The following is a 12,070-nucleotide window of genomic DNA, read 5'->3' as shown; positions in this document are numbered from 1 at the left end:
GGTCGTGTCTCGGCCCCCGGTCGTGTCTCGGCCCCCGGTCGTGTCTCGGCCCCCGGACGTGTCTCGGCCCCTGGAACGTGTAATGAGTGACTATGGGGTCAGACGCCCGCCCGCTCTCTCCTCTTCAGCGGCCCTTCAGGACGCGGCCCTTTCGAGTTTCTCTCGGGTGCTTCCGCTCCGAGCAGCCGTTCCTGGCAGGCAGCGGCTGTCCTGAGTGTGACCACCCCGTGGATTTCATGAGCGTCGTCCCCTAGTGTCACACTGCGCACCGGGACCCCATCTGGATTCCGGTTCTGGGCGTGTTTGTACCGGGACAGGGGACTGTGGTGGCCTGTAATCTAGCCCGAAGCTTACGAGCACTAGCTCTGGGGACAGATCTAGATTCGAGTCCGGTCTCTGTCACCGACGAGCTCTGTGATCTTAAGTTTCTAACATCTTCAGTTCTGTGATCCAGAAAGGGCTGGCGGTAATTGCACTTACGTTTCTGAGGGTGGAATGAGGGCTAAGTGTGCAGGTAAAAGTCTGGGGCCGGGGCCTCTGACCTCACAGTCCCTCATTGCACGTGCCTGTTGTTAGTAGACAGACCACGCGCTTCGATGTTGCGGCCCGAGATCGGTACAGTTTGTTTTTTAGCTGTTGTGTCTTACCGTAGGCGCATTTAAACCTAAGGTGATGATCAGAAAGCTTAAATGAGTTCTGAAGCGCAGTTGGATACTTGGACAAATACTTTAGCTTGTGTGTTACTTTATCAAGTTCTAGCTTTCATGAGGTTTGAATTATTTCTTAACTCATTTATATGCGCAGTATAAGTAGATTGTGAATAAACATTTGTTTTTCATAGCAAAGTAAATGTGCAGTAACTGACTTCAGAATTAAGTAATACTTTAAAAATTAGTCGGTGAAATTGGAGCATGTGGACGTTACTTCTCAAGGTGTTTCTAAAGCAAGTTGCTAATATGAATAGCAAGTTTACCCCGTGAAGTGCTGCAGCATTTCCTAAAATTTTCTGTAGAGATTTGAGGCCATGTAGGCGGAAAGAAATTCTATCCAGTTATTCTAGGACATTTTGATTGAATACAGTTTTATTTTCCAGGCAAGCCTTCTAACACTTGGTAAACCTGTAGCAGAAATGCTGCTATAGAAATTCGAATTGGTGGGTAAATGTGCTGCAAACTTTCATAGTAAATGTCAGAAATCCTGCTCTTCAGTCGAAGCAGGACCAAGAACCCCATTCTCCCCACCCAGCGGGGTCCCAAGGGAGGTTCTTGGGGCCCTGAAGTCTTTCCTCATTGACTGTTTGTTTGTAAAAGTTGTTCTTTAGTTGCTGGATCTTTACGCTAAATAAATTAAACTTTAGAGAAACAGAAAAATATCTAGTTTTGCTTCTTTGGGGTACAAATGATTGTATAAAAAGTAATCCTTGCCCACCGGCCTGTGGTAAAGTGACTTATTGCTGTATTATACATGGGTGTCAAATACCAAGTGAAATGTTTTCATTTCTTAATTTTGCCTCAACACCCCTTTTTCTGTAGCTGTGATAGTGAAAGCACTCCTTAAGACTTTAGACAGTTGAAGTGTACGCAGTTCTAACTGTCTCAACTCTGTGTCGTGTTAAATGTGTTACAGGAACGCATCCGAGGTCCTGCTGCAGTAAAACACCAGAGGCTTTAAGATGCTTTCTTGCGTAAAACTCAAACTTTAAGTAGCGGCTTATGAGGCTGGGGAGGGCGGGAAGCTGGTGTCTGTCTCGGGGCACAGGACAGCTGTTTGCACAGCGGCCTTGACTGTGTGAGGAGGCCCCGCCGTGCGCCTGCGCGCCCGCGGGGCGGTGGGGCCCGAACTCACAGCCGGGGCACGGGAGCGCTTCCCCGGGCTCCGGGCGCTCTGGTGGGTCAGACACTGAGGGCCAACCGGGTGGCGGGTTTTTATTCGTGAAATGTTTCTGAGAATAACACTTAATAAGTATCATTAGTGACCATGCGTCTTTTTTTCAGAATTATGTTAGGCGGTGGAATCTGCATTATTAAATCATATTATGGTGAAGCGAAAGGTCATAATTCTTTAGATTGCTGTTTCTTTTGCAATTGATCTCAGCCTTTTAAATATTAATATCTTTACCAGACAACCATAGAAATGTATTTTGGAAATACAGCATTGCTTATTAATATTGGAAGTTGCTCTTCGGAATAATTTCATAATTTAAATTACAATTAATAATTTTGAATAGCTCTGTTTAACTAGACAGAACATAGATTTCAAAATAAAGGAACTCTTGTTCCCTAAGTGGAGTTGGAGGTCTTTTAAACTTGCCAACTTTGTGTTTTAAAAGTGCTCTGGTACTAATGTGAGTGTCTGTCGAGAAAACTTCTTTTTCTCTTCCTGACAGTTCCTGCCGGAAGCAAACCGCTTTGCGGCCAGCAGGGATGGGGCTGATGGTTTTCCCTCCTGTCCCCTGGCTTTGTACTGGCTTTTGTCCAGGCAGGCGTGCGGGGAGGGCGCCGAGCGAGGGGCCTCCGGTGCGGCCTGTAGCTGAGGGTGCGTCCGGGCTCCCGGGCGGGCCGGACGGGACGTTTACTTTGTCACCGCACCGAGGTTTTGGCTGACGGAAGTCCAAATTGAGAGTCTCTGGAGCCAGGCCGGGGAGGTGATGCCGAGGCCTCAGCGAGCCCGTGAGGAGGGCCCCGGACGTGGGCGCTCGGGGAGGGGAGGTGGCCGAGGGTCCCAGGCAGGGAGGAGAGTGTGCGGTTCGCTCAGGAGGGCGGAAAACGTGGGGATGCAGTGTGTCCCCCCCCGCCCCCGCAGGTCAGTGGATACACGGCTGTGGGGGGCCTCCGGGCCGTCCGGTCCTGATCCTCCAGGAGCCCCGGAGGCCCCCAGCCTCCCCGGTCTCAGTGCCGCCCGGGTCACCGCTGCGGCCCTCCCCTCCCCTCCTGGGTTCTTCGCCAGTCCAGGCAGTTCAAGGTGAGGAGGCCTTCAGAACACACTGGTGGAACTTCGAGTTTGAAGATGAGATTAGGCAGGAAGGACACACGTGGGAAAGAGAAGCTTCTATAGCTTTCTCCTTTTCTGGCCCCGCACCAACCTCGTGCCCTGTCCTTGAGCCCCGGCTGGGAAACGGGCTGTGCGGCCAGGGGGCACCGCCCGTCAGCAGCCCGCCTCTGCCCCGGTGCCCTCCACCTCCCCTTGCCGCCGTCTCGCCGGCCCTGCGCCCACTTCCGGGAGAGTCTGCCTAGAAAGTTCACACCCCTTTCACCTCGTGACTGTTGGGTTTGCAGTGGCGTGAGCGCGGAGCGCACGTGTGACATGGGTCAGCACCCAGGCCGCGAGTCCGGCCACCTGGCTCGGATCCTAGCTGTCCCCTCTCCGTCGGCGCCTCTGCGCCTGTGCCGTAGAACGGACGCTGTGGTTTGGTGCGGGATCTCTGGTGGCTGAGTGTCCCCGCTCCTGGCAGACTGTTGACTGCCGCAGCGCTGCCGCAGCTTTAGGAGGAGGAGCCCGGAGTGGTGCGTTCCGTCCTCGGGAGCAGAGCTCACGGCTGTAGGATTAAGAATGTGGGATGGCAGGGCGGACTCGTGATCTCAGCTCAGGGCACGGTCTCCCGCTTCTCGAGATCGGCCCCCTCGGGCTCTGCGCTGCCAGCGCTGGAGGTCCCGCCCCTCTCTCTGCCCCTCCGCTGCTCCAGCATGTGTGCACGGGCACACCCCCCCACCCTCTTTCAAAGTAAATTAACAAAACAACCAAAGAACCAAACATAGGATTTGGAAATCACCAAGGACGGTATTTTCTGGTGGGTGTGTGGGCGACGTTTCCCTGTAGTACATGGGGGTCCCCAGCTCTCCACACCGGCCCGCTTCAGACCTTCATAGCCACGTGTGGCTAGTTATTTTCTCGACAGTTGGGTTGGAATCAGGTAATGCGTTTACATCAAACGTGACCTCCCTGCTGACGCACACTCTTACTTGAGCACAGGAGCACAAGAGATTGGCCGCTGCAGCAAACGTAACTCCACAAGGAAGCAGGAAGGAAACCGAGGTATTTCCTGCCAAATGCTGGTGAAGGTGAGGTGTATTTTCTCTGGGTTCTAGGTAAAGCGATTTTTAGACCATGTCTAAGTCATCACAAGTTCTTAAAAGTACACGGACGGGCAACGCTCGAGTTCCGTCAGGAGTGACCGCTTCTTGGAGGAAAGTGAGTCGTCGTGTAGTGTAGACGCTGCCAGAGTGCACGCTAACCTTTGAAAGGCGACGCTGTCCCAGGGAGGGACCGGGTGTCAGTGGGTAGTTCTCGGGTGCGGGATCTTCTGCGTTTGGGACGAGTCTACTAGAGGCTAAACGTGTGCGGATTTCAGCCAGGCGGTCACCGGTCCTGAGTTTAGAGATGCTGCAGGGGCGGGGCGTACGCGGTAGAAACGGGGCTTTATGTTCTACGAGGAGGTACCAGCCACCACCCTGTACTCAAGGGGCAGAGCACATCTGGACAGACACCTGTTCTCACTAAAGAAAGAATACGAGAATGAAAACTCGTACAGAATTGTGAGAACTGTACGGTGTGGTATCTTTTTACCTGTGCGGTGGGTACCTTTCCCCACCCCTGCCCCCGACTTTGGGTCTCCGGCTTGCGCCATCGCCCCGGTCCCGCTGGCTGGCCCGGAGGGGTCGCTGTGGTACGGGCTGCACAGCAGGAGCCCAGGGCTGCGGGTGCTGCCGTGTGTGTCGGGGGTGCTGACAGGGAGGCGGTGACGGGCCGTGGGATGCTGAGCCCCCTCCCCACGGATTCGGGGAGCCTCCCGTGGCCTTTTCACAGAGTGCTCCCAAGGACCGAGTGTGAGGTTTGCTGATGAGGTCTCATAACTTAGCGACGGAGTTGGGAGCACTTCAGACGGAACGATGCTCCGTGGGCGCTCGGAGCCTCTGCAGCCAGAGGCGGGGCGGCCGCCTGGCCGGGCTCGGGGGCTCGGGGCGCCGGCGCCGTGTCTCGCCTCATCCCAGGCTTGCTGGTGGGCGTCGCAGGGACTGAGAGTGGGTTTTCCGTATTTGTTTTTTAGCCATTTAAACCCTTTAGTTCAGATGAGGTCTTTGCCGGAAGCTGATCTGTAAATACTGAAGAGGACCTGTTGTTGCAGCAGAGGTCTCGGTCTTCCGCCTTCACCCGTACCCCCCCCCCGCCCCGCCCCCTGCCTTCACCGTCGGTGATTAGAATTCAGCTCCAAGAAGGATTGCCTGGACACGCACACCCTTGGATGCTTTCAGACCTTAGCTTTGACTCTGGCTGCTCACTGACCTGGCCACGGTGCGCGTTTATATTGAAAGGTGGTACTGTAAACGCCGCCAGAAACGGGCGTGTCACTTTGTAGATCTTGCCGGCCCGACCGGAGTGTGCGCTGCTCCTAAAACTGTAGGGAGGAGCTCTCTGTCATCTGGGTCCAGAGTGCCCGCACCGAGGGGTGATGGAGTTTGTTGTCCTTCTGGGTCTTTTACCGCTTTACCGTCCTGCCCTTCTGGGTGTGAGCTCCCAGGGAGAGTGGGCCAGGTGATGCCTTCTCGTTTGCAGGTAAGCCCTCGTGGGCACACGTTCTGTTTGTCGACAGCAGACCAGACCTCTCCTTGCTTTTTTGGTCATTTTTCCTCCCAATACACAGCCGCACTGGTCAAGTCACCTGCAGTCCCTTTCAGAATGGCGGTGGGTACGTGATGCGGTGGGGAGTGAGCAGCGCCTGTTGCCGCCGGGGGGGGGGTCCACTCCCCCCTTCTGTGTGCCGGGCGCACGGGTTCGCTGCCTCGTGAGACCCTTCCCCCACCGCTCCCCCCTCAGTACCAAGCACAAGCACTTAGGTCCTTTATTGGCAGTTATCCGGAATGGCGTCCGTGGACTTTTGAGAGGAGCATTTGGAAACCCTCAACTCCCACTTTTAGTCCGGAAGGTCGTGTGGCCCCAGTTGGAATGACGCGGATTCTGAGACGCGCTTGCGGGCAGGCGCAGTCTGTGGCCAGGGGCCCTCCCGGCTGCCGCCTCTGCTGCGTCTCCACAGCGCTCCCTCCCATGAGAACTGCGGGTGTTTGACCTGAAAAGGCCACTGGGGCGGAGATTTCTGTGTCTTCGTGGGCCAGGAAGTGTCGGCAGCCATGGTGATCCCCCAGGTCTCACGGATCAGAAAAGACAGGTTATCGCTGAGTGTTAATACGAGGAACCAGAGGCTGACCCTTTATCTAAGTTGAAGGTGAAGATCAAGTCCGTTATCCCTTCACTGCGCCCCGTGTCCGTGCGGTTCTGCAGGGCTCACGGTTGTGCCTCCTTCCACGAGAGCACCTGTGAGTTACCCTTCTCCCCAGGGTGTCACGTTGTCACTGAGAGAGAAGTCACCTGTGCGGTTATCTTGGGCATCTGTTTTTTTTTAACGCCCCCCTGGAAGTCGAGTTCCCGAACCGTATGTTCAGTGGCCAGGAAGGCCTCCCGAAGCTCTGGGTTAGACGGGCTGTCTGCGCGGGTGCGGGGGCCACAGGTGAGTGTTCCTGTCCCTGTCGGCCCTTGAGCGGGGGGCTGTGTCCTGGCTTCTCTAGTACAGTCGCCGGGGCTCAGGAGGCACCAGAAGTGTGTCACACAAGGCGCCTATGTCGGAGAGCGAGGACAAGAGAAAGTGAAACTGAGTCTCTTGACTACTTTTGCTGTATTCCAGCTAAAACAGTTTGGAAATGATTCATTTGCTCACCCAGCCTCTACCTCAGTACTGTCGCCTGTGCCCGGCATGGGACCCAGAACTGGGATTTCACACTGCGGACCACTGGCCACACCAGCCCACCTTGGCCACCGCTTGTTGTAAATAAAAGCTTTATTAGAACACAGCTATGCCCAATTCATTGTCCCCCCAGGATTAGACCGTCTTTAATTTCAGTAATAAAGGTTTATTTTGGGTACACTGGTGCTTAAGAACGACACATTTATTTCTGAAATAGTTTATCATAAAAGAGTTAGAAGAGCATTGGACTTCTGAGAAGTACTGAATTCTTTCTTTAGTTCTTCCGTGTCAGCCAGCCAGGCGGCCATTCATCCACAGCCCTGCCTGCCTTCTGTCTGCTGGGCTGCACGTGCATCACTCTGGGACCCCGTGTGCGTCACTGTGGCTGCGTGCGCCTCACTGTGGGCCCCCGTGCGTCGCTGTGGGGCTGTGACTCTGCCTTTGCACAACAGTGTGAAGCACAGACTGGCTGATGATAGCAGCGCGCGCTGAGCACGGTGACACGTGTGTGTGCCCGGCGGTGCCGCCGCTCCCGAGAGAGGCGTCAGCGTCCTGGGACCCAGAGGGCAGTAATCCGATAGGAGTCTATGAGGATAAAGGGAGGCAAAACGTGCAAAACATAGGGGTGTGCAGCAGGTGGAAGAAGGGAGTTTTGGGTCGAGTACGCAGCCCCCACGGAGGTGTGGCCGCGTGGAAAGTACCTCCGGGAAATCGTGTTTTATTTTTGGTTTTGTGTCGCTGCTTGTCCCTGAACTGCACGAAGTGCCGTCTGTGTTAACGAGAAAGCGAGACCAGGACTGTTCAGAAGAAACGGGAGCGGAGGGAGTGCGCCCTGCCCCTCCCCGGGGGTCCGCCCTGGCCGGAGCCTGGACCCTTCGCAGCCCTGTTCCGTGTCTCCACGTACGAGCCTGTTCATAAGCACGGCTCCTTTTCCTTCCTTCTGTGTGTGAATAAAATAGGAGCCGTTTGCTTCTGCAGCTCTGGTTCTCGCCCCCCCCGGGGCTGTGGTGACGGCCGCGACATTGAGGACGCTCATCTGCACGCACGAGTAGGGATTGTATCCTGCTGCGGCGGTTCCTGCGTCGAAGAGCATGTCGGTTTTCCGTTTTAATAGCCAGTCAGGTCTCCTGCCAAGCTGGAGGAAACAGGTGCCCGTTTCATGCCATCCACCCGGAAAGTTGTGTGCGCCCGTTCGTTTTCACGGCGTCTGTGGCATACGTTCACCGCCCAGATGGAGGAAGGACTAGAAGCAGCAGCCCCTTGTCGACTCTTAAGTACTGAAAGCAACCTGAGAGCTGAAGCGGGAAGGGGAAGGGGAAAGGGGTGTGGGCATGGAGGAGGGCACTTGTGGGGAAGAGCACTGGGTGTTGTATGGAAGCCAATTTGACAACAAAGTATAAAAAAATTAACATAAAAGAGACGAGCTTTGGCAAGAGCACGTAACACCGTTTACTCCAGTGTGGGTCAGAGAGCACCCCGGTCCCCTGAGCACGTCCGCGTGGCCCCTGCAGCCTCTGAAGTGAGGACCGCACCAGAGGCCTGGGCTCGTTGAATCCAGAAGGTGACAGGTGGCTTGTCACCTGATTTTGTTCAGCCCGTGAGGGGCTGGAGGGGGAGATCAGGAGAGTAACACTCTGGGATGTGAAAATTCTAGGACAATCAAATCTTGATGGCCAGAAGTTCAGTTTCTCTGAAATGCAGCCGAACTCGTTGGCTTATGTACTGTCCTTGACCTCTTCCGGGGAGTGCAGCACAGGCGAGTGGTTGTGACGGAGACAGTATGGCCCGTGGAGCCTGTCTGGTCACTGACAGGAGGGAAGTCTGACAGCCCTGATTTAAACGTTGGGCAGCACGACAAAGCCGAGCCATCCGAGGTGGGGGTGCTGGTCACGGTGCAGGCGCACGGCGGCCTCGCTGGCCTGTGGCCCCGCTGTCGGCGGAGGCATCAGCACGGCAGTGCCTGGGGACGGAGGTTCGCGCTCCGCAGACTGAGCTCTGGGGTCCCTTCTCCCTGTGTGACCTCGGACATTGGGAATGACGCGGTCACTGCTGGCTGTGGTGCTACCCTCATGCCGGACCCGCGACAGAGACAGAGACAGTGCGAGCAGGGAAGGGACAGAGAGAGAGGGAGACACGGATCCGAAGCTTGAACCCACGAACCGTGAGATCATGACCTGAGCCGAAGTCGGACGCTCAACCGACTGAGCCCCCAGGCGCCCCGGAGCCGCGCCTTTTCATCTTTCAGCCCGAGCAGCGGCAGGAAAGACAGCAGGACGTGGGGAGCGGGGGCTGCTGTACAGACAGACCGCTCCCGGGCGTCCCCAGTCCCAAGGCCCCGTGCTGTGTCTGAGCGAGTCGTGTGTGTCCCAGGTAATCTGTATCAAGTCATGCTTTTTTTTTTTTTTTTTTACATTTATTTATTATTAGACAGAGAGAGACTGAGCACGAGCTGGGGAGGGGCAGAGAGAGCGGAGACACCGAATCAGAAGCAGGCTCCAGGCTCTGAGCTGTCAGCATGGAGCCCGACGTGGGGCTCGAACCCACAAACTGTGAGATCATGACCTGAGCCCCCCAGGTGCCCCTCAAGTCATGCTTTCTGATCTCTCTGCTCTATGAACCTTCCCAGGGGTTTTTTGTCGTCTCTGCAAAGGTTCCTGACCCCGCCCAGAGCACAGGTGCATTGCCCACATGAGAGCTGGTGGTCCGTGTGCTCATAACTCTGGGAGAGCACCCTCCGCCTCAGGAAGAACTAAGCTCCAGCACCCACGCCAGATACGTCTTCTCTGTTGGTTAATTGTTACTAAAACAAAACCGAAAAATGTATAATGTAGCATAAATCTACTTTGCTCTTTTCTGGGATCTCCATTTGATATAATTGCAAAGATAATTAGCCAGTTCTGAGTGGTGTTCCAGGGACCCCGAAGGCAGAGGGTGGGGGAACCTTGTCACGGTGCTGTGTGCTTACAGTGCCGGTCCAGGGTTCAGTGCGCGTCACGCAGCCCCACGCAGTGTGCATTAGTTTTTTCCTGAAGTTTATAGTTCCGATCCCAACTGCAAAGGTCATAGGAGTTAACCACTCTCAGGCTCCTCTGAGGCCTGTCCGGTAACTAGTGGAAGGTCGCCTCGCACTGAGAACATGGGCTCTGGGAGGGCCCCTGGCCAGTGGGCTCTGATTTGGGGACATGAGTCCACTGTTGTCAGACCTTGCTATTTTTTGAGAGAAGTTGGGAGTCTGGAATTTTTATGTGAAACCCCCAATTTTTTATTTTAAGTAGTCTCCACACCCAGTGTGGGGCTTGAACTCACGACCTTGAGATTGAGTTGCATGTTCTACTCACTGAGCTGGCCGGACGCCCCACACCCCTTGTTTGTTAATACTGATGTTTAGTTTAATTGCAAGAAAGTTCACGTGTGCCAGCAAACCAAACGTGGCCGAGGGTCAGAGTCAATGCATTTGCCAGTTCCCAGCGTCTCTGAACAAACTCCTCATAAATCACGTTTCCAACCTGTGTCTTTCAGGAGGCGGGAGAAAACAACGAGATGAAGAAATGTAAGTGAATCGTATAACTGGCTGGGACTCCTATTGGTCATTCTCGCTGAATGACTATTTCAGTATAGAAATTAGGAGGACTCCAGTGTGAAACATTTTTCATCCCTGTTTTCTCCCCCTTTCACTGGAAGATAATCATTTTTTGTCTGATGTGGCTACTTCTAACAGGCACGAAGGATCTTGATGCAAGAAAATACTTTGTGGGATTCGTATGAGGCATAAAGGAGACGTACTGGGCATAAAGAAGAACTCGCAGTTTAGCGGGGAGGTGACTTGTGGGCTGTAGGGCACAGGTGCTCCCGGAGGGTGGGCGCTGCTGGAGCAGGAGGAGCAGAGGGGGGTTGAGGTGGGCAGAGGCCGACCCAGAAGCAGTAGCCTCAGAGCCGGTTCCTGAGGCCCGTAAAGGCTGCTGGAGGCAGAGACGGAAGCAGGCGGCGTTCACCAGGACAGGAGCAGTGTGGCCAGAGCGACGGGGCCGGACACGCTTCCTGCCCACGGAGCACGCTCAGCGTCCGGAGGAGCGGGGTCAGAGCAAGGGTGCAAGTTCCATGGCGGGCACCGCAGGCGCCTCCTCTCTGCCTGCGCTTTCGCGTCCTGAACCTGCTCGGGGGCTGTGCGCACCTGCTGAGGTCAGACCTGGAGGACACCGGGCTGCGGGGGGCCTGTCACACTGAGTGTGCCCCGCAGCCACTTGGAAGGCGTGTGGTGGGAACAGGGAGTTGCAGGAGAATGGAATAAAGGCCTTGGGAAGAGGGGCAGTAAAACTGAAAGAAACCACTGGTAAAACAGGCCAGCTGTGAAGTGACGAGAATCAGAACTTAGAATGGAAGAGGACCGCACGGGTCCCTGCAGAACGAAAATTGCCAGGACCGGACTCCCACCCGGGGCGCGAGCCGGGAGCGACGTGTAATTGACACGCATTTGCAGTTGTGGTGGAGACCGTGTTATACCCGTTCACTGCAGGCCTTTTGTCAGAACTTAATAATTGGCCATGACTTTCCTTTGCAGTCTTAAAATATATGATCTTGAATTTTTTATGCCAATGAGAATTTCTTAGGTAAAAAAACTGAAAGGAAAAAACAGATTTTTCTCAAGAGCTTGGTTGAGCTGATTAAAGCTGCATAATATCTTAAGATTGAATAATGAATAAAAATTTAAACTACCTTTCAATGAAAAGAATAAAAATTCACGAATGCTCACAGGGTTAAGGTTTGAAAGTCATTCTCTTTGTTTCTAGGAGATAAAGACACTGACCCAGCTTCCTAGGTACGTGGCCTTGGGCAAGTCATTAAGTCTCTCTGAGTATCAGATACTCTGAGTATCAGTAAAATGGGGGCACCAACAGCACAGGCTCTGGAGAGGATTAAAGGAGAGAAATGAAACAGTAGGAACCACTCTTGGCCCTCAGTAAGCTGCCATCTGAGGGGAGAGAGTGGGTTTTCATTATACCATGCTGATCAGCTTTTCCGTTTCTGTCGGAGACATTCCTTACCTCCTTGGGCTTCTGGCTTTGTAACCCTCCGAACGGCAGTTCAGGAATTGTTATGCTTTCTCGTTCCCTCCCTCTCCTCTGTAAGCCCGAGAAGCGGGCCCCCGGGCCTCCCCTGCAAGGAGGTGTGGCCGTGGGCAGGCAGGACCTCAGTGTCCACGCTGTCTCCCGTCTGTCACATTGGGGTAAACGGAGATCCCTGTGGTGCTGGTTCTTTTTGTGAATCTTCGCGGAAGGGTACATTCTGTGGCCTAAAGATGAATAAATAAGGTTGAGTTTTTTTTTTTTTTTTTAATAG

General features: G+C 54.4%; 1 protein-coding gene across 3 annotated transcripts in view; it reads left to right on the top strand.

The window, feature by feature from the left end:
• The window catches only part of ZFAND6 (zinc finger AN1-type containing 6), a 58,508-nt gene that overhangs the window by 30,972 nt on the left and 15,466 nt on the right, over positions 1-12,070 (top strand). The gene's annotated exons all lie outside the window — the stretch shown is intronic.

The sequence above is a fragment of the Suricata suricatta genome, chromosome 9 (assembly GCF_006229205.1).
Source record: "Suricata suricatta isolate VVHF042 chromosome 9, meerkat_22Aug2017_6uvM2_HiC, whole genome shotgun sequence".
In the NCBI taxonomy this organism is placed as follows: Eukaryota; Metazoa; Chordata; class Mammalia; order Carnivora; family Herpestidae; genus Suricata; species Suricata suricatta.
The sequence above is the reverse complement of the archived record's forward strand: the minus strand, read 5'-3'. Positions and strand labels throughout refer to the sequence as shown.